The sequence below is a fragment of the Amia ocellicauda genome, chromosome 15, assembly GCF_036373705.1.
Source record: "Amia ocellicauda isolate fAmiCal2 chromosome 15, fAmiCal2.hap1, whole genome shotgun sequence".
Classification (NCBI taxonomy): Eukaryota; Metazoa; Chordata; class Actinopteri; order Amiiformes; family Amiidae; genus Amia; species Amia ocellicauda.
In genome coordinates, this window is record NC_089864.1 from 24,378,636 (window position 1) to 24,403,601 (window position 24,966).

Genomic DNA, 24,966 nt, shown 5'->3' on the forward strand with positions numbered 1-24,966 from the left:
TACATCAATAGTTATTCACCGTGCTGCAGTGAATGTATGGCAATTGTGGGTTTGGTATGATCTACCATAAAAGATCAAAAAAAAGAATGGGGTTTTACAGAAAAGACACATTGCATGACGTGAATCAACTGATTAGAAAGCTTCTGGCTCAAGTCCTGGCATTTCTGACAGTTTTAGCATGACTAGCATCGAGATGTATACTGAGCTGTGAAGAAGTGATGCAGCACACTGCGTCACAGGAACAGAGTGAGACTGGTGAGGCTAGGTGTGGATTAACCAGGGCAGGAGCCAAGTCTTCCTGGGTTGTGTGGCTTTGCTAAAGTCCCTATTCCCCACTATAGAGGTTTAATTGTGGAAGAAAACAGTTGCAATTAGATGTGGCAAAGTGGGGAGACAGACAGAAAGGAAGACATAAACAAACATGGAGGCAGTACATTTATTGAGAGAATCACAAATCACTGCATATGCATATGCTAATGTCTGGGACAGAACATATATACAACAGGCGATTTTTTGAAAGGCCCCAATAGCTCTTTCCTCCTAATTACTCACATGATTCAACCCGATTTAAATATGGACACGGGGAAGAAATCTGCATTTTCTTTAATAAACCTCTAGGCTATCTGATGGCATTCAGTGACAAGCCTCTCTTAGCCTGCAGACAGAGGCATGGGATCTCTTTCTCTGATGTGTGAAATTCTGCGCACAAAGGAGCCTCCTTATCTGGATACGGCCAAAATAAAAGGGCCTTTTGTTACAGACTGTGTGCACATGACTGTTCGCGTTTCACCCCCAGACGTTGTTTTTCTGTGGACAAAACCATTTAAAATAAGAGAGGCAAATTAAGAATAACCTCCCCCCCCAAAAAAAAAATGAAGCATAAACTGAAAGATTCAGTCTTTTATCTTTGACTGCATTACAGTAGTTATAATTGGCTGCGTGGTACAAATTTTTTTCTCTCTCTCTCTCTCTCTCTCTCTCTCTCTCTCTCTCTCTCTCTCTCTCTCTCTCTCTCACTGTTTGTCCTTGACAGATATGAGACTTGCAAGGGCAAGGCTGGCATGCTGCCAGTTTCTCACCCGATAAGAGAGGGCAAGGGCATATGTGGAATCACTGACAAAATACCGCTCGTTCAGTCTGCAATCCTAGACTTCTACAAAAGCCGTTCTGCTGTGGAAGAACGCAACTCCTCCCTGCCCTTCAGCCATTGGTGCTGTGGAAGGGAAGAAAGGTAATGGTTAATGCTCAATATAGAGTAAAAAAAAATAAAACATCCACCGTGCTGTTCCAGTTTTTTTTCTTTTCTTTTTTCTAATAACTGAAACAGCAAACCTGGAAGGGGGAAACGTTTCTTACATGATAAACGATGGAAAGGCAGAATTCTCCTGTTTATTTTTAAATTGGAGGCATTGTGCCAGGCTGGCACTGTGTCTTACTTGACAGATATTGTATGGAGGGGCTCAGGGTAGACAGAGGCGTGGCAAAGGACTGTCAAGCACAAGGGCTATATATTGCTGTCCTCAGCTTTTCCTATAAAAGGCAGTGGCTCCTCCAGGGAATACAGACCTAAAGCTAATTTAAACTACATAATTTTGAAACTCAAAATGAGAAATATGTATATCTGCAGTTGTGACAGAGAAACAATGTCTTGTTGATTGATTAAAAACTTGCTTAACTTTATATTTTTTCAGTATTTTTTATATTCTTAGAATACATCAGTAAAGAGAATTTTCTGTGGTGATACAGCAATGCTAGCAGGCAAAACCTTTTTTTTTTTTTTTTTTACTGGAACTTTTCATTGGTACTGTGTGGAGAATGAAAATTAGTGGTGGACAATAACTTAGAACTTATTTTCTCCCCAATTTGTTTGTTTAGAGCATAAATCATATATATTTTTTGTTTAATAAAGTTGAAAGCCCACATGAGTTTGTATAAATAAATTCAGCTTTTAAACCTTTCCCTGGAGGAGTTACATGGTCTTCAGAGCTCTTTTCTTTTGAAAAGAAACAAAATGAAGATATTTATCCTTTCTATTCGGTGTGTGGAGCAGACTTCATTTAAATATATTCTGAGCTAAGCTGTGTCTTCCTTGAAGAGATTTAACCATTTTAGAATGATTGAAGTGCCATCCACATTGATTTTGTGAAACAATTTAATGGTCTTATTAATTACTGAATACAGACCAAAAAAAAAAGATACTTGCCCTCCAGGATAAAATGTGCACAGCAGGGAATCTACCTGTGGCAGGGGCGGACTGGGATCAAAATTCAGGCCTGACATTTTAGGCACACCAGCCCTCCCATACCCAAACCACAAACAACACCCCCTCAACCCACTGGCCTCCTCCCACCATGCACATCACCACCACTAATTTCACACATGGGGGTAATGTCACAAACACAAACCTAGGAGTATACAACAGATTTCTCAACTTTTAATTTGACTGTTGATAAATAGTCCTTCTTTGATCAGCACTAGGGTGCTCTTGAGTCGATTTGTTATGAATTTGAGAGTGGAGAAGCTCCTCTCACAGGATACCTGGGTGACAGACAGTGTGAGTAGGAACTTGTACCCCAGGCCTATAACATGGTATGTATCTGTCAACAAATTGTGCCGGTGTAGAAGCCGATAACAGCACAATATAATGTGCGAGTTCTCACAATATGTCAGCCACTTCTGATTTCTGCCATTTTTTGAGGTTTGCATTGGATGGTAGGCCAAAAACAAGCTGAGATCTGTTGTTTTAGGCTGTGCAAAATAGTCACAAATGTACTTTTCTGGGGCATTCCTCTGTATTACTTGTTCCCTTTCCTTAACTTGATAAAAGGCCTGGGTGTCACCATAATCTGCTTCACTGTCTGTGCTAGGCCTAGCCTCATCCTAGTGGTGAATGTATAAATACAGTAATTAGACAATTATGTTATGTCATATGTGTTCCCCCTAACCTACCCTAAATGTTAATTACTGTTACATATAGAGCTAACATAATACATCTGTGTACCTCCACTGCACTCACCTCTGACCTGTCTCTAGACCAGGGAACCACACTGCCTGTCCTGGGAACAGTAACATCCTAAACACATATATTAGACAAAGAAGATCACTAAATAAATGCCTGATACCTGACATGGGGCTCATAATTTTAAGCTTTTTTTAAAGGGTTTTCATCAAACTTATGCTATTTATGTTTGTCAGATGGTCTAGCACTATCATCAGACAGTTGCTTTCAATTTCATTGTAATTATGTTTTTTTAATGTTTAAAATAAAGGTTCAAATCCAGGTCTGATCAATATAATAGAAGTTATACATGAATTCTCAAAAATTTTATCTGATGACGGCTTTGATTTTATTTTGCGGTTTGCATGATTATAGTGCGTTACCCATTACGAGAGATCTACTGCCTGTCGTGTTCTCCCCCAATCCCCTATGGCCTAATTAGTCTACCGTTGGTCACTCCTTGTTTTTCGAATTTAATAAATAAAGGCGTTACATACTTACCGGGTTAGATTACTAGAGGTTGGAGATATGCAATACAGAAACTGAACTAAAAAATGGTCCGGCCCATTTGGCATTTGCTAGAATTGCCAGATGGCCAGTCCGCCTACGACCTGTGGTGAGGGTCAAAAATCTTAAAATAAAACAACACAAACCATTAATATTGTAAAAAAGTGCTTAGTAAAAACTGTAATGTAGTGACACATTATTAGTGTATCCTCCTTTGGCTTCTATTACAGTGTGGATATTTGTCTGAGGTTTAAATGAGTTGTTGACCTCTGTTTTGTGAATTTCCCCCCATTACTTATTGAACTGAAATCAGTCTTCTGAATGGTGGGTTTCCTGGCAGTCGTTGCTCCAGTCAGATCTATCCAGAACAATCCAGCATTCAGGTCAGGTGATGGCAATGGCCTGTTCTGCAACACTTTTCCTCAGTAGCAATCGTGGTGTTGACTTGGCTATGTGCTTCAGATTGTTGCTACTTCGTAAAGCTATGTCCAATGTCTGCTTAGAGCATAAGATATAATTTGTGTCAGTAGTATGTCCTTGTGCTTTGCTGCACTTGAGCTTTCTTTAAACAGTGATTTCCAGTGATTGAAGGGATAAGCAGGCCTACTGCATTGTTTGACAATAGGTAGGTACAGATAAACATTTAATTGTTTCATGTTCATATGAGTTTTGGTCCCAGCTTTGGAACCATACTTCTGACTCATTAACCCATATAATGTAGTCATGCCTGGGTATATTTTTGGCTGTATGGTCTTAGTTTTTTATGTTGTGATTAAAACAAAATTGCATAGGTTTCTCTTTGTAGTTATTCTGCTTGCTGTGGTTTCTCTGAACTGCTTTGTTATGTCACTAATGTAGCTAATTTTCAAATTCTGACACCTTGTTATATAGGCCATCAGTCTGGGGCATTTGTACACCTCTCAAGCATTTTGGCTTCCTGTTATTATAGATTTTAACATTGTCTTCATACATCCAAGCTTAACTTCCACCTTTGTACAACTTTGGCCTTTGTGTAACACTATAAGTTGTATTGTACTCTTCAGTCTGGCACATTGTGAAAGAAATTAGCATGTAGTTCACAGGATGTTTTTGGCTTGGAAAGGACTCTTGGATAATTTGTCATTTTTTTGTATGATGATGAATAGGATACTCAGCAGTTTGTGGTAGGGCTTTTTCAGTCATTTTGTATCTATTAACTGTAGAGGTATACAATGTAACTGTGTGAATGCTTTTGCCCATGCATGCTATATTTGTCTACCATGTACGCTGTTTTGAAAAATTAATCACATATAAAACTATGCTTTAAAAAACAAAACAAAAAAACTGATTTTGATTGATAGTGAATTTTGTATATGTGTATAATCACTGGTTTGACTAATTCTATTTAAGATGAATAGATATTTTTTCTGTGATCATGAAGCATTTATGTTGTTTTTGAAGACAAATCTGAGCAAATAGAGATTTATGGTTTCTTGTGGCTTCAAATTCACTATTTATGTCAATTGATGTCAGGTTCCTTTACAATTAAAGCATAGCTATTCATCCTCCTACTCCGAGTCTTCTTAGATGTTTTAATAAACTGTGTTCCATACCATAATACCTGAGCTTCCCCATGACAGTTTTGAGCTTCTTCTGTGGTCTAACTGTTAACTAGTTCTCTGATTTAAAATGGCTGCCACATTACACCCCAGAGGACAACATTTTGTTCCTGCTAGAATTCACGATAAAGATGTTGGTTGAGGTTTAAAAATACTTTAACCAACTACTTTTTTGTTTTTACATGGGGGGTTTGGTTAAGGTTAAAAACTCGATGTAGGGTCGTCAAAGGTTATGTATTTATTTTTTCTACATTTTGTCGTGGCTGTCCAATTAGTACACACCCTCTGCCTTAAGTCTGTATTAAAAAAACGCTGAAAAGACATCACTCATATCTCATATTACAAAAGAAATTGAAGGCAACCATTTTATGATTTCTGAAGACCATGCATTCTGTTGATGCTGTATCTCCTGAAATGGAACGTGACGCCATTTTGAATTCGGCTCCTTAAAAATCTGTTTTAAGTGCGGCTCTCAGTCTGGAGGTCACCGGTTCTGATCCAGGTTGTGTAACTTGATGACGGTTGCTGGAAAATCCCTGTTGGCAGTGTAGAAATGTCTGAGCACTGATAGGTTTGGGTGTGGAGAAGAGAATTCACTCGTAGGGAATCTGTGGCACTACGCCTTTTTAAATGCGATCCGTGTCCATTCCCTGGTCAGCGTAAGAGCTTGGGTCGTGAGCTGAGAAAGCAAGTAAAAAGAGACCAACTTGGCAATAAACTTCACTTTGGAGGACAGACAAGTATGAGGTCTTAATTTCTGCCAGATAAGTCGGCAAAATGAAAACTGCACCTTTTACAGTCTAAGTGAGGGAAAAATTATTAATTGTGAGATTTTTAATAGAAGTATTGATGTCTATTTAAATGCATTGTATGTTGAGATTAATACATTATTTTTAAATATATAGAAGGTCTAGATGGAATACCAGGACAGCTGAATGTGGCTGTAACTTTTTGAGAGCATCTAATCATTAACTCCTAATGTACAGACTGTATTGCTACAGAACTTGCCTGTAGGTCTTCTTCAACACTTTACAAGATAATATGTGATTTCCATTGCTTAAGGTGTTTGGGACCTGAAGAGCTTATGCAATACAGTTACAAACTGTTCTGGAGGCCTATGGATTTCATGCTCCTATTTTTCTAAAAGGCCATATAGTGATAGTCTGGTAATAAGTGTCTTAAAATGCATGGGATTGGAAAATAGTGCATTCCCTGCTTTTACTCCCAGTTCGGTGATACACTCCTAGAAATTCCCAGGGTCAATGAATTTTATTTCTGTGTTCATGGAGATCTATGTTTGAAGATATTTTCTTGACGGCACACTCGGCTGCTTTTTATATCTGAGACCATGTTTGAGTCCTTAAACCTGACCTAAGGAAAGAATGTTAGTAACACGGGTAGAATGTTACATCACTTTACCTTGGTAAGCAATATTTATAGCTATCTACCACCGTAGATTTGTTTTAGTCTTATCTGGTAATACTGTGCTTTTGGAAAGGAAGGAGGATCACAGGATCGGATACTGCAAAAGTAAAAAATATAATTGATGATAATATTATGAAGATAGGGGAGAAGACGAAAAGTACCCTTGTTCTGTGTTACAAGAGTGGAGGTACTTAAATCGGACTTTCTATTTAAGATGCCATGCAGAAGTGTACAATAAGTTTGCTTCAAAAACTGCCAGGAGAAGTATAATGAGGTAGTTAGTCACAGTTTGGATTCGGCTGGGGTCTGAAACAGTGCGAGGACTGTGGACTCAATATTGGATAGGCGTTTTTCTGAGGCAGTGTATTCCACTAGAATCCCAGGGAATGAAAAAAAAAAAAAAAGCCAGGTGAGGTGAGTATTATTTATACTAAATAAGATGAAACATTTGAAAATAGTATGTTTTATAAAAGGGAGTCACACACTGCTTTAGTTATGCTTTTGTCTACATTAAAATTACATATTTGCTGTATTTCATAATTAAATTTGTTTTTAATTAAAGTATTTGTTCATTTGCATATTGAATCTAAAAATATTGAGGTTAACCTTTTATGCATTAAATTAAGGCCAGCAGAAAGCATAACATATATATTATAAGATATGAGTATTGAGTTAATTTTTTTATTTTTTAACTTTAAAACTTTTTAGATGAATAATTTTCTGCAAAAATGTGCAAAGGTCATAATGACTCTAAATAAGACAATAATAAATCAATAAGGGATTAAGAACAAAAAAAATGCAATTAGGACATGTAAATGTTTTTGGAATTCAAGAAAGGTTGACAGAATTAATTTTTAAAAATATGTTTTCAATGTATTTTAAATGATTGTTGTTTAAACTTCCTAAATTTATCCACTTATTTTAATATTGGTGAATTGGAGGAAAAAATTAAGAACACAACCATCGGTATGACTCTCTTAACTTAAATACAAAAAAAAAATGTAAAAGCATACTGCTAAATACAACATGTAGAGAACAAACCCACATAAAAACAAACACTGAAGTATGTATAAATTAACATTTTAACCATTTCAAAAACAAACATTTTTTCTTCTAAAAAATGAAGAAAAGACCTGACACAATTATTTCAGGTAGATGTTTCAGTTCAATTTCACTGCATAATAAATGCATGTGTTTATGTAACAAAACTACTTTAGAAATAAAAAGAAACTAACTGAAATGTATGTTTCTTTTTTCATTTTATTCGACGCATTAACAGTATGCGCACAGTGGGTGTTTCATGCATTGATGAAAGATATCCATGTACTGTTTCTTAACTACTTCTACCATGATAATAATAAATATATATCTTACTTTCTTTCTGTTATTTTTTAATATTTTCCTTACATTTGAATATGATCTATTTCTTTGTTAAGGCTTTATCAATTCAGTTGTAAAAAAAAAATAGCCCTCTTATGAACTTCTCTGTCTTCATTTTTACTTGAAATGTACCATGGACCTCTAGTAACAGCTTGCCTTTAATTTAGAAGCAGCATTGGGAGGAAGCATAATGTAAATCAGTTCCTTTCAAATATGTTATAGTTCTTTTTTATGTTATAGAAACAAATGGAATGGCAGTCAAAGAATTTTACACCACCTCCCTTAACTCAGTTCAACAGTTTAGCTGGAGTCTTTACACTTTTCTCCAGGGCTGAATCAGTGTTAAACAAACTCTGAAAATATTGTATTGATAAATAAATGATATATTAAATGAGTCACTGAATTCAACTGAATAAAAAAAACGTAAGATGAAGGCTATGCAACTATCTATCTATCTATCTATATTTTCATCTTCAGACTCCTTGAATATGATAGAGATATCACAAAAAGGGTGATTTCTTTAAGATACAGCCTGTTTGTACAGTTTTATTATGGGCATATCAGCATTAGGATACCCACTTTATCAGCTGATTCACAGATTATTTCAGTATAAGTATATTTTTGAACTAAACAGCAAAAATATTTTTTTTTTTATCATAAATTCAGCTTTTTTGATTATTTAGTAATGAGTGTAATATATATATATATATATATATATATATATATATATATATATATTAATTACTGTAACTCTTTTCAATTGTCTGTTTAAATTCAAAGATTTCCAGAAATGTCCATTATCATATGTAGATATACATATGTTCACTTTAACTTCAAGTATTTTAATTTCTGTCCACCTTAGGGTAGAAAGCTAAGGTGCGGTTCTAATCATATCATCATAATTTCTTCATTGTCAACAGATAAATAGTGGGCGAGCAGCCTTCTCTTTGGCACAGTGGTTTAATAACCACAATGCCTCTCAGTTATCTTGAACAATACGCTGCAATGCCTGTTTGTGTAGATGATGGTTACCACTGAAGGTGAGTCAGCAGTCAGTTCAGGGCAGCACAAGCAAGAAGAGTCTTTGGGTGATAACTCTCTAAGATATTTTGGAGGGCAATAGACTGCAGTGAGTATCCAATGCAGCATGATTAACAAGTAGGCCTATTTTGATCTCAGTCTTATATTATATTATACTTATGATATTATTATTATTATGATTGTATTATTATTATTGTTATTGTTATTATCATTTCTGATGGTCAGGATTATGTGGGTGTAGATATATTTTTTGTTTAAAAATTATAAAGCAGACAGAGTTCAGATTTTTTTTTACACCAAATCTGAACTGTTTAAAATGGTATTTCGTTTCGTGTATATGTCATAAATTTGTGAATACATTTGGAGTGATATACGTGTAATATTTTTAACTGTAGTCTCAATTTTAAACATTCTATTAAACATAGACTATCCGTTAATTATATTGCATTAGGTTTGAATTGTTTAGTTATCCCATCCTAAAGATTGGGACTGATTTACCAGTGTGTGCAGTGTAGATGTCTACAGTTCTATGTTAAACAAAACCTACAAATCAGTATATTTATTTAAAATTGATTTAATATTGATCAAACTTAAAAAAAATAAACTCTCTCAAAAAAACAGCACAGCCAGGAAGGGGTTTCTATTAGTAGGGCAGCATTTCTATTGACATTGTCAATTTCATCTGATTTTTTTATTCAGTTTATTTGAGAAAAATCTCCTATAGTTTACATTGCCATCCCATTTTTGGAATTCGGATGAGTCTTTGTCTGATGCTGCACATACCAGTCGAGACAGTCCATACATTCTTGCACTAATAATATATCCATTCCAAGAAATGTGAATTCCAATCTGTCAGTTTGTTTCTTATGTTTATCCTTGCTCAGAAAAATGCAACTGTAAATTAATTTATCAAGATGTTTGTTTGGAAAACACTGTAAGTGAAGTGTAAAATGCATAGGGTGTTTATTTTATGGATTAAAAGCACATGTAGGCTTTTGATAGACTCAAAGTGACAAATTCTTACTCTTTTCTTTGGTTGTTTTGCAAATAGAGGAATCCTACTATATTAAACATGTCTGGTCATATTAATCCATAAACAACAGTTTAAAAATACTATGGTTAATTATTCCCTCAATGTAAAAATATTTTACATACCGGTATAAAAGTAAGAACTTAGAGAGAAGACTTTGTCTTCAACATTATACATCCCCTAATATTAGTAACAGTGCACAGTTTCATATATGTCTTTGTCTAGGTTGTACTGAAATTATTTTATATACAAAGTAGAAAATATATAATCTAATAAAGTTAGTCCTGATAATGACGTCTACAACCTTGGATGGCTGTAGGAGTATTTCCCAGTATATTTTATTTCTATTTTATGTTTTAACCTTCAGTAACATTTCATTTTAGACAGTCTGAGAATACATATATGGATATTTATTTCCATTTAAATGCCCAGTTATTCAGCCTTTTAAACATACATAAAAACAAGAAGCCTGGTTGTATAAAGGGCATTTTTATTCTATTTCATTTTTTGAACCACGTCTTTCCAGTTTCTCACAGTGTGCGTCCTGTACGCTCAGTTTTCTCTTGTAAGTCAGGAATCTCACAATAAATCAGCTAATGTAGTTTCAAGCCAATATACCTTTCACCTGACCTTTAATTTACAATTAAATAAATACCAGTGATGATTGTTAAGTAAAATAATGAACATATTTAAAGTAATATAATGATTTTGATTGCTGACTTGAAGTATGAATATTTCTTATTTGTTTAATGGCCGTTGTACTTCTTGGACACGCTGTTATTTGATATTGCTGCTATAAAAAATAATTAAGTGTACATATATTATTACTAAGTATTATTATAATTTATAAACATATACTAGTCATCTATTTAGTATTTGCTACACTTTTGTGTCAAGGGAAATAGTAAAATAAAAACTTTTTTATGGTTAAAGTAATCCCCAAATTTACAGCAGCATAAAAAGCTGAAATAGAAATAATTGTTAAAAGCTATGTAATGTTAATTTTGCCAAGAAATGCCTTAAGAAAAGCATTTTGTGTCTGCTTACATTATTCGGTACTCTTGGTATTATTCTCTTCAATAAATAAAGAAAAAGAAAGAAAAAAGTTAAATACATATATATGTGAAGAAAAAAAAAATCTTTATTTACTAATAAACAACCAGAAACTAATAAATATAGGGAATTATTAGGGAAAGCAACACTCTTTTATAAAACAGGCACACTATTTGATAAGTTTCAAAAATATTTATTTCAAAAATGAAGAAATGTGTTGTGAAAGCAAGGTATAGTTCTAGCTTCAGAAAATATGCGGGTACATTTAATTTTATATGAAGGGTGACACCACATTCAGATTTTTATTTCTCTCGCATAAGAAATTAGCACCCTCATTGAAAATTACAATATGTACAATATGTAAAGAACTGTTTATGAATTACAGAATTACAAGTCAAATCTTATTTAAAAAATAAATACATTAGGCAACCATATTATTATACACTTATATGTACATTTATATATTATTTCTGGATTGGGATATATTTATACAAAACATTAAATATTTTTCACACCTAAGGTATCCCAGTAGTATCTACAGTTATCATAAACAAATATTTAGTAAATAATCTGAAGTTAATAATTACATGGTTTTACACTTAAGTGATCTTTTTGTAATGGACATTATGTATGCTGATTGTAAATTAGTTAGAACAAATTTGAAACTTAATTAAAATTAATTGTATAACTACTGCAAAATACATTTTAAAAACTCTTATACTTTTTGTGACCCCCATCACCAAATGTCTGTAAAAGCATCAGAACAATTTATATTTGAAATGTAAACCCATTAATTATAATACTAACAAAAGCCCTTCCTTTTTCCTACAGTGAACTATTGTGCACTCTTGTTTTTTTTATAATTCGTGGCTCAGTCTTAAATACTGCAGGTCTGGCTGCTCTTCCTCATCCTCCATTTTGTGATTCGGACTCTGAATCATATACAACCCCATTTTACTTGATGGTAAGGTAGCTTTATTAATATGCTGCATAAAGAAAACAGACCTGTACATTTTTCCCTGGTGTTACATGGCCACATTACCTGTGTGGGAAAGCAAGCTTCTCCGCAAATACAATAAATGTCACCTGAATTAGATATAATTGCTTTCAGCCATTACACAAATGTGCATTTCAAGATAGCTTCGTATTTATCAACCATCAATTCTGTATACTCCTCACACCTCCTCTTCATATATAAAATGCAAATTTAGGATACCTTTACACTTACAAAAGCATTTTAAAAATAAGGCATGCAAGTTATGTAGTGTATGTGGGAAGAAATATATATTCCCGAATATATATATATATATATATATATATTTATTTTTTATTTTTTATATTATTTTTTTTGGTGTGTGTGATTTTGTCCAGAAATGTGCTAATTTACCCAAACACCTCTGGATTTGTTCTTTGTAGACATTTAGCATATGAAGCAATTACTCATAGGAATATATATTTTTAATGTCTACTTATATTGAAATTGATAAACACAGTTTAGAGCTTCATATAGTACCCACTCCAGTCGACCGAATCCCAGTTGAAAGAACACAATAGCAGCACAAGCTGCTTATCCACAGAGTCATCTTTTTTGTGAAGGTGAAGTACTTTTAGTGGTCACCTGTTCCTTTTGTTATTCCGTTTATTATGAATTGAAGCAAGTGTATCATATTCAACTGATTAGTAATATTAAACAATGAACCATTTGCCTAGTTTAAAAGCATCCTGCTTCCTGGGATATTCAGTTAAAAAGGTTCATATGATTCAACACCTAAGAAACCGCAGAAGAATTAGGGTTTTCTAATACATTTGCATGTAACTTGTGTGTCCATCTAAGCATATAAAACACATGAACATTTTGTCTTTATTTTTTATCCCGCTGACATTATCTATCTATCTATTTATCTATCTATCAATATATACTTATATTCCCCTCAGTTTCTGCATGACATTATAGTTGTGCTTGCACTTTGAAGGAAAAACTGAGAGGTCACAGATGTTAATAAGAAGTGATGTACAACACTCTGAGTGACATCCCTAGGGGGATAACCCCTTAATCCGTATTAGTTAATGTATTAGTAATCTTTACCTACTCAAAGCAAACAGTGCAGTGTCTGTCAATGGGGCCGGCTTGCTCCCTGTGTAACACTTTTGACCTCGGGGTCATGGCCTTTGTTCCCCTCTCAATAGGGAGTGCCCTCGGAGGTCCCGGGTGAAATAGAGAAGTTGTTTAGACACGTGCAACTTGAGGAAGACCACCTGGTAGCCCCTGTGACTGGTCCTTAAAAAGAAAAAAAAACTCACTTTATTTTATGCTCTTCATTAGTAGCGTATTTCTTTCTTTCTTTCATTCCCCTTGAGGTTAACTGACGCATTACTTTCCTGTGATTTTACACAGGCTGTAAGATCAACTCCAGATCTCCCTTCTGTAAAAGTGTGTTTGCTTTAAAGTGTCTGAGCTGCTAATTTAGCTCTCAGCTATGATTATTCACCACTCCACCCGTTATTTATGACCCTCTCAATATTGTCACCTTTTTTTTAACATAGTTACATTAAAAGCTTTGCTGGTAAATATTAACATCATGTAATTATTTTTAATGAAATATAACTATATACTGCATTCTTTCAAAACCATTTCAAAATGCATAAATATGTATATCTATAGACACGTATATAGAACTCCAAACTCCCATCAAAAAAAGTAGTGGGAGTTACGAAGATGCCTCTGGATTTAATGGAACTCAGACTGTTACACTTTAGTAGCTAATGATTTTATTTACTGATTCATTGTAAGAATGAAATCATTAAATTATTACATTGTATATTTTATTTTGTTATTCTTTTCAAATTCAACTTAAATTAAAACATTTACTGCTTATTTTATGCATGATGCAAACCCTCTCCTCAATGCTAGTAGTCTGCTATTAAAGTTATTCCATTGTGCTAAATTAATGAATGTGTTTTTTCAAATTAATTTTAAAAACGCTAATCCAAATTGCAGATAATGTATTAGATGAAACATTAGTTGTTAATTTGGGGAAATTAATTTTAAAGCATTATGTACAATTACTGAGCTGTCCTTTTTATTTATAGGTAGCTATATTTATATTATTATAATAGAACTGCTGATAGTGTACACCGAAAATTATAATCATTCATACAAAAAACAAATGTCACTGAATTTTTTAAATGTCTGCAGCAGAAGAGGGTTGCACGTTGGCATTCAGCGCAGACATCTTGTGGAAGGATCTCTTAGTTTTGTTTGCACTGATTCAGCCTCTGAAACACAGGCATATTCACACTAATTCACATTTATCAATCGTTAAGGTTTTGAAGACAGTGTTTCTTAAAAACACAAAGTAACTGTTCAAATAAGCGGAGTATATCTGCACTGCTATTACATTCAGACAAAATATAATAATATAATTTACATTTATTAATCTAATCACCAGAAATCTGAATCTCAATATTTTCTGAAGCTGTTACCTTTCAATGTTTCACTGTTTCAGAAATTAACAGATTTTAAACATATATGATTTCTAATTGTTTTTATGCTTCCCCCATGTCAAAACACAATGGCATTTTAATCATTCGTTTCAATTTATTAAACCAAAACAAATGAATGAGACTTAAAACATACACGTTTTCTTACTTTGTTTAAATATTGGATTGATGGCAAACATGTAATATTAAGTTTTCAGTGCAAAAAAAAACTGTATCCTTTCACAGTCAAACTAAAGTGCCCTTCAGCTGTAATTCAAACCAGCATTCTTGATCTTGCTGTTTTGAACAGCTGTTAATAATACATTAGTCATAAAATACATTTGAAAAACATATTATAATTGTATAATGTTGTGAAATGTGACATTAAAATGCAATGCAATACTTAGGTTACATTGCTTAGGTATTGCACCAAAGAAATATCAACGTCCCTTTTTGCTGAAAATTGGTAAATAGCTGTTGAGAAACATACAGCTGTGCTTATTTCATATATTTAACTTTGGGCCTGCAAATAATCTTTGAACAAAGCAATTTTTTTTTTCGTATTTCAGATGAAAGATAATACATTTGTAAATTCAATACTTGCTGCTGCTAGCTTTTTGTTTTTTTCAACTGCACAGTTATTTATTTATTTATTAATTTAACCTTGATGTGTGTAAAAATGAATGATTATTTATTAGTAATGCTCTGATGATCAACTGAAATATGATTAGTGTAATATGCATTCCATTCGATCTTCAGGGAAGCAGAAGCAGCCATTTTGTCTAGTAGTTTCCCATCCACATTTAAACAATGCTTTTTTTTGTACTGAATTTATGAATTTTATTTAAAAAATATAGATAGATGTAGTATATAGAGAGATATAGACTGACACATATAATGGACATGTGTTTGTATAAAGATATATTGATGTACAAACACCTTTCTGCATTTTTTTCTTTAGTTGTTATCTCCCGAGTTAATCCAATTTCATTTTATTTTTATGCCAGGAGATTTAATTCAATTATACAAATTAGTGCGTCCCTCAAAAGCTTAAATATATGCTTTAGAAAATATTACTTTTATATGTATTCTAATCTAAACAAGTTCACAAGTCTGCTCATATTTTTAAATTCCTTTAAAAATATTGATTTGAATATGGACTGTATACTCCATTCTTTATCTTAGCTGTTTTCACCTACACAAACAAATTAAGATTTAAAAGGTATGTGCACTAGATTAATTTTTGAAGTGCAGCTAAACTGAAAGCTAACACAAAAAAATTGAAAAAGTAATTGCATTTAATTAAACTATACATTCACCTGATTTGACTTCAACATGTTTATATTTGTAGATATCTGTGCAGTGCCTTGCAAATGTTAGCCATACTGAGGGATGAGGCAATATAGAAGCACATACTGTTGAGAGTTGGCAGTGAACCCAGAACCAAAAGTGTATCCTTAAATGAACTTTCTTTCTTAAATGTACAGTGGGACGTACTTGCCAAGGCAATAGATTTGAGCTGCAGATTAGATGTTCTGACTGACTCTCAAGAGTTAAAAAAAAAGTTAAAATTCAACCAACAGAATCGGCCATTCCTATAGAAAGGTCAAATATATAAAAGTATCAAAATATTGATATTTTCTGAGACTTCGAAGTCTGTGAAATCACATATGCGTTCCTATATGTATATGCGTTTAATTTTGATTACATCAGTGGATTTTTCAATTGGTTAAAAGACGTGGCGAGATGTGACGTAGAAGCATTCTGCCTGGGAAGGGGTTCTAGTGGATGCCAAAGCAGCCGCACCAAGAAATTCTGTTGCTAAGAGAGCTTGTAAAAAAAAAAAAAAAAAAAAAAAAAACGAAGAAGAAAGAAAAATTCTCTTTTCCTCTGTTTTCCTCTTCTTTATTTTGCCTGGTCTTAAACATGAAAGACTCTCAGGGCAGCTCTTAAATTGAATTTGCTGCATTTGGTTTATTTATTCGTTTTGAATTCATCACACAAGGCTAACGTGGTAAATGGCTGAGCAAAAGAAAGAATCTGAGGTAGTCCAGACTCTTCAGAGGAAGCAAAACAGGCAGAAAGAGGGAGCATTTTGTACTCCTTTCATGCTAGTACTGCAGACATAATATGCATGAGAGGTTTGGGAGAGCAGCAGCCATATTAAGACGATCTGCACGAACGTTTAATGCCACACATTTTATTTCTATAAACAAAGAAAAAGAGGAAAGTTTAGAAGGAAAAAAAGGACCCCACCTTTTGTTTTCCATGCAGTCCCCACCATTGGTCTCTCTCTGCTCTCTCTGCAGCATTGACAACACGAGGTGAAAGAAATAAGCTTGTTAACATAGTCCACAATAGCAGATAGATTTAAAAGCCTTTTTTTATTTTTTTTTCACTGCTTCTGCTTCTTCAGGAGAAAAAAAAAAAAAAGTTTCTGCTGCTAGCCTAGCCTCGCAGTTTTTGGAACCAGAGCCAAAAGAGGCAGGAAGTTGTTTTACAATAGCGTTACAGTAATCTGCCACAAATGGAAAAAGCCAAATGTTGGTCACAGAAAGGAGAGAGAGAGGGAGAGAGAGGGGGGGAATGCAAAAACATATACCAACTGAGATCATTCACTTACTCATTGCTGTACTGCATGTATTCCTTGAGAATATGTATTCCTGCACATAGTAAGTGTTAATATGGGACAGTGAAAGAGGGACCTTGCAAAAAAAACAACAACTTGGTAACTAGCAACGTGACGTTTGGCATGAATCCTTGAGGGCAAAGGGTGTGTGTGTTTTTGTGCCTGTGCGTGTGTGTGTGAGGAGTTTAGAGGAGGCAAACCTTTAAACCAGCACTCTTTGGACCGTTTTTTATTGTTATTCTTCAAACTCGCCTGTTGCAGATAGGCCTTAGGTATTCTGAACACTTTCTTCTTGATCTTTGATTTCAGTTTGATTTGGTTTTGTCTTCCTCTGTCATTTTTAGACCTGCAGCAATTTTGTGTGCATTCTCAATCAAATTGCAATCATGGCAGCTGTTTTTCTTCCAGCACAGCAGTTGAGCTGTCTCGCCCAAATGCTTATCAGCTTTTGACTCTTTGCCAAGATAGCTATAAGGGCCAAGCAGTTTTAACTCGTAAGAGCTGGGAAAAAGGAAGTCATTGCTTGTACATTTTCTACCTCTGTAGCTTATGTTGGAGGTGCTATGGTACTTTTTTTCCTGATCTCAATGCCAATTAACTGATTTTGTGCTGTCCGGAAAAGTTAACACTCTCTAGAGGGTGGAGGGGGTGGGGTCGAGTTCAGGGGGGGGTGTTTTTAAAAATGTTCCTTTTTTATTTTATGTTTTTTTCTCCTGGCTCTCATTGTTAATACATCCGTGAAATGTAAATATGCATTTCAGCAGCCTTCAGAGCAGCACATATTTTATAATTTCTTGAGCCACATAATCTGTTTTTCTTCTTTCTTTCTTTTCTTTTTTCCCCAGACTACCTAGGTGTAGTGTGGTAGAATGGCGTGAGTGGGAACACTGCGTCTGCGCAGCTCGGGAGGAGTGGATTCTGTGTCACTCTTCCCTCTCCCTCTCTCTCTCTCTCTCTCTCTCTCTCTCTCTCTTACCCTCTCTCGCTCTCTCTCTTTCTCTCAAGTGCAAACACAATTCCTTGCTGTGTGGATGTGTGATGAAAAAGCGGCTCGCTCACGCACTCTGCCGTGCCTCCTATTTCATCATCAGCTGAGCTTCTCTTTCGAGCGCACACTCTCTCCTCCTCTCTTCTCTCTCAACAGTCAGCCCCAGTCCCTCGCAAGGGGGAGACTGGAGCTCTGCGAAAAAAAAAAGGAGAAAAAAAAGTGGCTGCTGCTATTTCTACTGCAAGAGCCTCCCCTTCAGACAGCCTGTGCCAGAGAAGGAGTTTTTTTTTTTTTTTTTTTTTACTACTAACTGGATTTTAACCCTCTGCTTCCAACTGTCTACTTGCTAGAACAGAAAATATCCAGCAACAAGTAGCGGCCGTTTTGACATTTGTTTAAAAAAAAAATTCCTCGTTTAATTTTTACATCATTTTTGGAAAAAATGCAGATACTGTTGTAACTTATTTTTGTGGGGGGGAAGTACCTTTTGAGTTTTTTTTTTTTCGGGGGCAATTTTTGTAATCTAATTTTGTTGCTGTGCTGGACTTTCCACCTCAGTCCTCCCCCCGTCCCGTTCCCCCCCCGTCGACCCCTGCTTTCCGCAGCATTCTTCATGGGGTCTCAAGAATGGCAGCGTATTTTGCAGCCCGAGGGGAAAAAATGGCTGTGTTTTCTGAGCGCGCTTCACATCTGCGGGTAAAGATGGCATGCCATTTGTAAGTGCCAGTGTCTCTATTAGAAGTATTGCACCCTTCTCTCTCTCTTTCCCTCTCTCTCTCACTCTCTCACTCTCTTTCTCTCTCTCTCTCTCTCTCTCTCTCTCTCTCTCTCTCTCTCTCGCTCTCTCTCACACTCTCGTTGGCTCTTTCTCCTGACAGGGGAGAGCGAGAGCTGTGCAGTGGTGGAGCTCTTTCTGGGACAGGTGCCAACTCCAAACAAAAGACATAAAAAGGCAATGAGTGAAAAATGCGTAGATTGAATAAAAAAAAAAAGAATGTTGCATAGAATTGCAAGAAGTGACGTGCAGTGATATTGCATGTCTGGCCTGCTGTCCTTTTTTTATGTTTTTTTTTTGTTTTTTTTCCCTTGGTTCGGTTTGAGAATTATTCGAGAGAAGAATGAAAGATCGGTTTGAATACTTTCTGCTCTTCTGTAGTGAAGGCATTTGAGTTGTGGAAAAAAGGAGGGGGGGTTCCTTTTTCAGACTGCTGAATAATTCATAGGCCCAGTGCCGAGGCTGGACTAGCAGTGTTATTAGCATGCATCAGACATGCTGTTTGTCTGTTTGCTAACATTCTTCATTCAAAGACTTGTTAACTACCAGACGAGCTTAACACGCGCCTTCCAGCCACCCTTACGGCCTCCTATTGTTGAGAGCCCTGCCAGCCCAGGGGCAGGGATGGCAGGGGAGCATGCGGCTGGGAGCTAGGGTTGGTTGCTAGGTAAGGACTGCCTTACAATACTCAGGCCTGCCTCCACTTCAGTATAGCAATGGAGCTCACTGCCTTCTTGTCTCCTCCAACAGAGCTCCGGATCCAGCAAAGTGAGAAAGAAGAAGAAAAAAAAAAAGGTCTTTTTCGATATCACAGCCCAAGTCCAACTCCCGCCTCCGGTCTCTGCTATCACATTCAGGTAAGTGATATCTATCGATCTATATTTCTTTTGCTTTTATTTTGATTCGTTTTGAGCATTTGGTTCACACAGAGCTTGTATCCCAGACTCCAGCACTGGAACCTGTGCTTCAGACAGCTGCAGCGAAATTATTCACTGGCCTTTCAAAAGAGAGAGGGAAAAAAATAAAGTTTCATTTTTTAAATTGTAAGATGTAAAAGGAAAGCGGTTTCTGTGTTCGGTTCCTTTGACAGCTTGAACATGGCAGCGCCACGGCAACTAGTTTTCTCCTGTACCGCAAGTATTCTTGTAATTTTTTATAATTTTTGTGCTTAGATTTTTTTGTACACTATTTAACCGCCAAAAACTTGCTTTCGGTAATGAGTGATCTGGTTTGTAGGGGGACCTTTCTTGGCTTTTTGTTTGACAGTTGAAGTTTTAGGATTTGTGCCAGTCTGTTTGTTTTTTAGTTTTTTTTATCATACCATGCCGTCTTGTCTGGACACCACTTTTATTTTTCGTGCAACCAGAGCTGCACATATGATAACTCTTTAAAGAAGGTGTTTCGTATTTAATTGTGAAAGGTTTGCCTGTACTGGAAAAAGTCCAGGTCTCAAAATAGCAACCTATGCACAAAATAAATTATGAAAATTATATTTTAATCAAGGCATATTTTGAGCAGATTTACTATGGAGGTATGCAATCACTTGCAAAGATATATGGGACCTTGTGCTGTATACCATATAGGTTTATGCATACGAGTATGTTTGTGTGAACGTGTGTATATATATTGATGTATTGTGTATTTTATGTGTGTGAGTGTTTGTATATATTTATATACATGTATACTATTCATTTTCATAATTATAGAGGTGCAAAAATTAAATATACATGTGGATTAATTTATTGTTTAAGTGTAAATATTTAAAAAAATCTAAGGTTTACAAAAACGTGATTTAATTTCAGTTAATATGTGGCTTTTAATAAAATGTCCATTCATACATTAATGTTTTTGTTAATATATATATATATATATATATATATACATACATATGTGTGTTTGTTTGTAATTTAACTTCAACGTTGAATCATTGAGTCTGATTACAGTTTCTAATGCCAGAATTTTTATTTTCCGCTTTTTAACATCAGGTTCTTAACCTGCTGATGTTAGCAAAACCAAAAACATTCAGAAATGTGCTCATTTACTCCGCTTTTAAGTTTTGTTTCTCGTCAAAGATAAATATTTAAAAACTCGGTTCACATAGGATAACTAACTAAACCTGTAGAGAGATGTAGAGATGATTTCTGCATGATAAATAATGAGGAAAAACATGACACTGAGGTTTTTTCCTGGATATTTCGAAAGCTTAAAACTGTAACTATCAGTTCAAGTACAACAGCACAACAACATGGTGGCATTTCCTAATGTTCAGAAATGTAAATCAATAAGATTTCAATTCATTTTTTGTTATTGGCACACACAAAATATTAAAATAATAAAATCATGCTAACTTCACAAATTCTATATATCCTTTCCCTTCTGTATTTAGATCTCACATATTATTTTGTTTACTGTTATTCTTTTTTTAAATAAAATACAAATATACACACTCCTTTCTGCAGACTCATAACTTTAAAATAATAAATACATACATTTGTCAGCTAAACACAATAGACCAGGACATGAAAATGTCTGATTTTGTACATGGGAAAATGCTTTAATGGATATATCAATTCATTCATTTTATATTGTTATGGGGGTAATGGGGGCAGGGCGGTTGATTGTTACATGTTTCTGTACGTGAATGTACATGCACAGTAAAAGTGAGAGAAGTGAACTCTTGTTCTCTGACTGGAAAATAAGTCACCATGTTATGATTCTTTGACAACTAAGACAGCATAATAATGCTTTTCAGAGACAGCACTCTTAATTTGCTACAGCAGCACAAGCAGGGAGAGGAGAATATGAGTGAATGTAAATACAGGACACACTGAGTGGAATGCAGCCTTGCCGTGAATCAGGCCCCTGTTGTTGGTGTGTGTCTGTGTGCTATTGTGTCGTGTTGGGGGTGAATGGATGTGTTCTGAAGCGGGTTCTGGTGGCGTGATCGGGGACTGTGTCTCTGCTGCCTTCCTCACAGACACCGGGACGTCCCCACTGCAGTCACCCTGTCTTCCATGTGACTCCTGCTTGTATGATACCCTGATGAGCACGCCTCCCCACCGCCCCGCAATCACTCTCATCCCCCTGTCACTGACACACCAGCACACACACACACACACGGACACACTCTCTGACACACACACCCTGCCAATCACTCCACAGATGGATTGGGGTTCAACCCCGAATTTTATTCCCATGCGTCTTCCAGGGGCAATGAAACACACACTCCTCCAATGAACTCAAACTGCTGCCACACTCTTCATCAAACCTGTGTCTGTCTTCGGCCACAACGTATATTCATCGATATGGTTTTAAAACAGGCAGCAATGTCACAGGCAGACAGCGCTTCCAATTGTTTCTTTAGATGAACAAATACACTTAATTTCTTATTCTCATGATTTTAGTACCACATTTTGATTTTATAGGTGGAATTGTTTAATTTATTTAATGTAAATTTACCCGTTTTTTGTCATAGTAGTTTTTTGTTTCGTGTTAAACACCTCACAACCACTTTTGCAAAATGTAGCACCTACCTTTTCAGTCCAAAACTGTTTCCATTCACACTGATTATTTTGACCCTATAGGGAATGTGAATGTGTGCTATATATGAAAAATCTTCTCTTTTCTTATTACTGCAGATTTAAATTACACAAGGAACTGTTGCGTAAATAACCTATTTTTTTAATTATTCAGTGGAATTTCTAAATGTTGAAAATAATATATATATTTACCTTTGAAAATAAATGTTTTTCCATTTATGTTTTTTTTAAACCTTTTTAAAAACAACCCTCTTCCCAAAAATAAATAAACAGATAGATACATTTAAAAAATCACCATTGAAAGTTCTTTCTCTTATTCATATTCTTCTAGTTGAGTGCGTTAAAAAAAATTTAAACTGCGGGTATTGAATTGAATTTTCATACATATCACACATGACACTTTATTCACTAGATTACTGATATTATATATTTGAATGAATGCAATTTCGATTGAATAGATAGGAGAAAGTGTAAACTTTTGTCCTGCCTGCAATATTTCATTTAAAATCACGCCACCATCCTCGTACTGCAGAACATAATGGTGGATGAAAGAAACGACCTCAATAAAACATTTGCATTTTCACATTTATTAATCTATGTTTTTTAAAGTAATTGTTGTGACCCTTTTCAAATTAATTGTATTTTAAGGGTGAGTTAAGAGGCACTCGATATCGTATTTAATTTTCCTTTTCTCCTCACATGTGGGTGGGTGCAGTGATGGCCTAGCTGAGAGAAATCCTTTTGCAATAGACTGTAGCTGAATGAAGTGCTGAAACAAAAGGCTTGGCTGCTGTTGAATTTGTGGGAAAATCTATTAGCATTTGTTTGTTTTATACGTCTTAAAGACAGGGCAGCAGTAAAAGCCAGTGGCTGGCTAGACTTTTTTTGTCTTGAATTGTAAAGTTTTTGAGCTACATTTATGTTTCTAGTTTCAGGGGGAGAAAGTTCCATTTTAGTATTTTTGTTCATCCGAGTTTAATAAAACGGGCAGAAAACGACAAATCATATACCTGAAATTTAAACACTAAGAGAAAAATATTCACAACATGAATATTTCAGTAACTGCCAAATTGAAATTCACAAAAACGCAGCCATCTTTTTCCTTTTACAAGAAAAGAAGCAGCTTCTAGTTTTGGAGGGAAAAAATTACTGCTGACATTTAAAAAAATAAAATAACACAAAACAAAAACAAGTTACACTGAGAAAGTTACAATTATGCTGTATGGCTGCAGGATGCATTACATTATTATAATTAATAAACTTATATATATGTATGCACACTATGAGAGCGAGAGCCGGAGAGAGAGGGAGAAAAAAACTTTAAAACTAATTTGCAAATAAATGTATGCAATGTATGTATTTATTTTGAAAAACAACATTCCATTATGGGAATTAATTCAGCTTTAATTTTATTCAGATATACATTTTCTTTATTAATTACTGAATTCAAAATCAAATCTCACATTTTACCCTGTAGAACTGAAAATTAATTATTAAAAAAACTGGAAATTAATTATTTAGCATTTATTTTGCACATTTATTCTAGAAATGCCACTATATTACAAATTTAAGTCTAGAGATTGTACATTTAAAAAGACATATCTCGGATATAGATTTTACTGTATTCTGTTTTATCACACACAAGCATTACATTTTTTTTATTATTATGAAATAAAAAGTTTTGTAGGATAAATGTAAAACAGAATCTACACATTTAATTAATTGTACATCTTTGTGCATTTTTATTGGGCGAGTAATCCAATAGTAGCCTACATTACTAAATATTCTGACATTCATAAAAACCTAATCCAGCTAATTGGTGATGAAAACAATGACTTTAGTTTAACATTTTACAGAAATTACAGACTTGTTTCTTGTGTTTTGATTAAGCTTCTTCTAAAGAATAATGTCTTTAACAAGGAGTTGTGAAATATAAGTCAGTTGCAATCTAAAAGAGTCCAACAAGTTTCAGAGCAACTCTGTGATTGAGAGATACACTTAAAGCTCGGAGTTTAAGTAGTAAACAAAAACATGAAGAGTGAGAATGAATTCCGATGTCAAAGGAACGGAGCTGCATTGCAGTTTCAGCAGTCGGCAACGCAGGCAGATTACCATGTGTGCACCTCAGGGTAGACTAACACACTTTTTGTCATGGAAAGCACAATGTACGAATGCAGGCGATGACTGTATTTTTTTCCAGTGTATTGGAATTCTCATTTCTGTGATTAATCTAATACAGCATTTGTTGCTCTAAGATTATTATTTTATATATATTTGTATTTTAATGTAGAATTTGTTTTGCAGAATTATAAATAAAGATATCTCACTTTGTCATACTAATCACAAGTGAAAAAAAAATGTGATATATATTTTTAGAAATGTTTGTAATTGGATGAAGTGACAAATGTGCATATTTGACTGGTACATTGGTGTAATTTCAGTATTCTTGGTGCTTTTTAGCAGGAATTTTGAGAAGGCCTGGTTATTTGTGATGAGATATAAACTTGTATTGTTTTCAAATAG

At 34.7% G+C, this 24,966-nt stretch overlaps 1 long non-coding RNA gene across 2 annotated transcripts; it reads right to left on the reverse strand.

Moving 5' to 3' along the window:
• Nucleotides 1-421: 421 nt before the first annotated feature.
• On the reverse strand, nucleotides 422-17,086 carry LOC136771814 (uncharacterized). Of its 2 annotated transcripts, none has more exons than XR_010822378.1 (3): nucleotides 16,769-17,086; nucleotides 13,119-13,310; nucleotides 422-1,213 (listed from the first exon to the last, which is right to left on the reverse strand). It is a non-coding gene; the product is annotated as an uncharacterized LOC136771814 (long non-coding RNA). The 2 variants fall into 2 exon arrangements; XR_010822377.1 differs by having other exon boundaries at nucleotides 13,123-13,310; nucleotides 16,769-17,083.
• Between the last annotated feature and the right edge of the window lie 7,880 nt (nucleotides 17,087-24,966).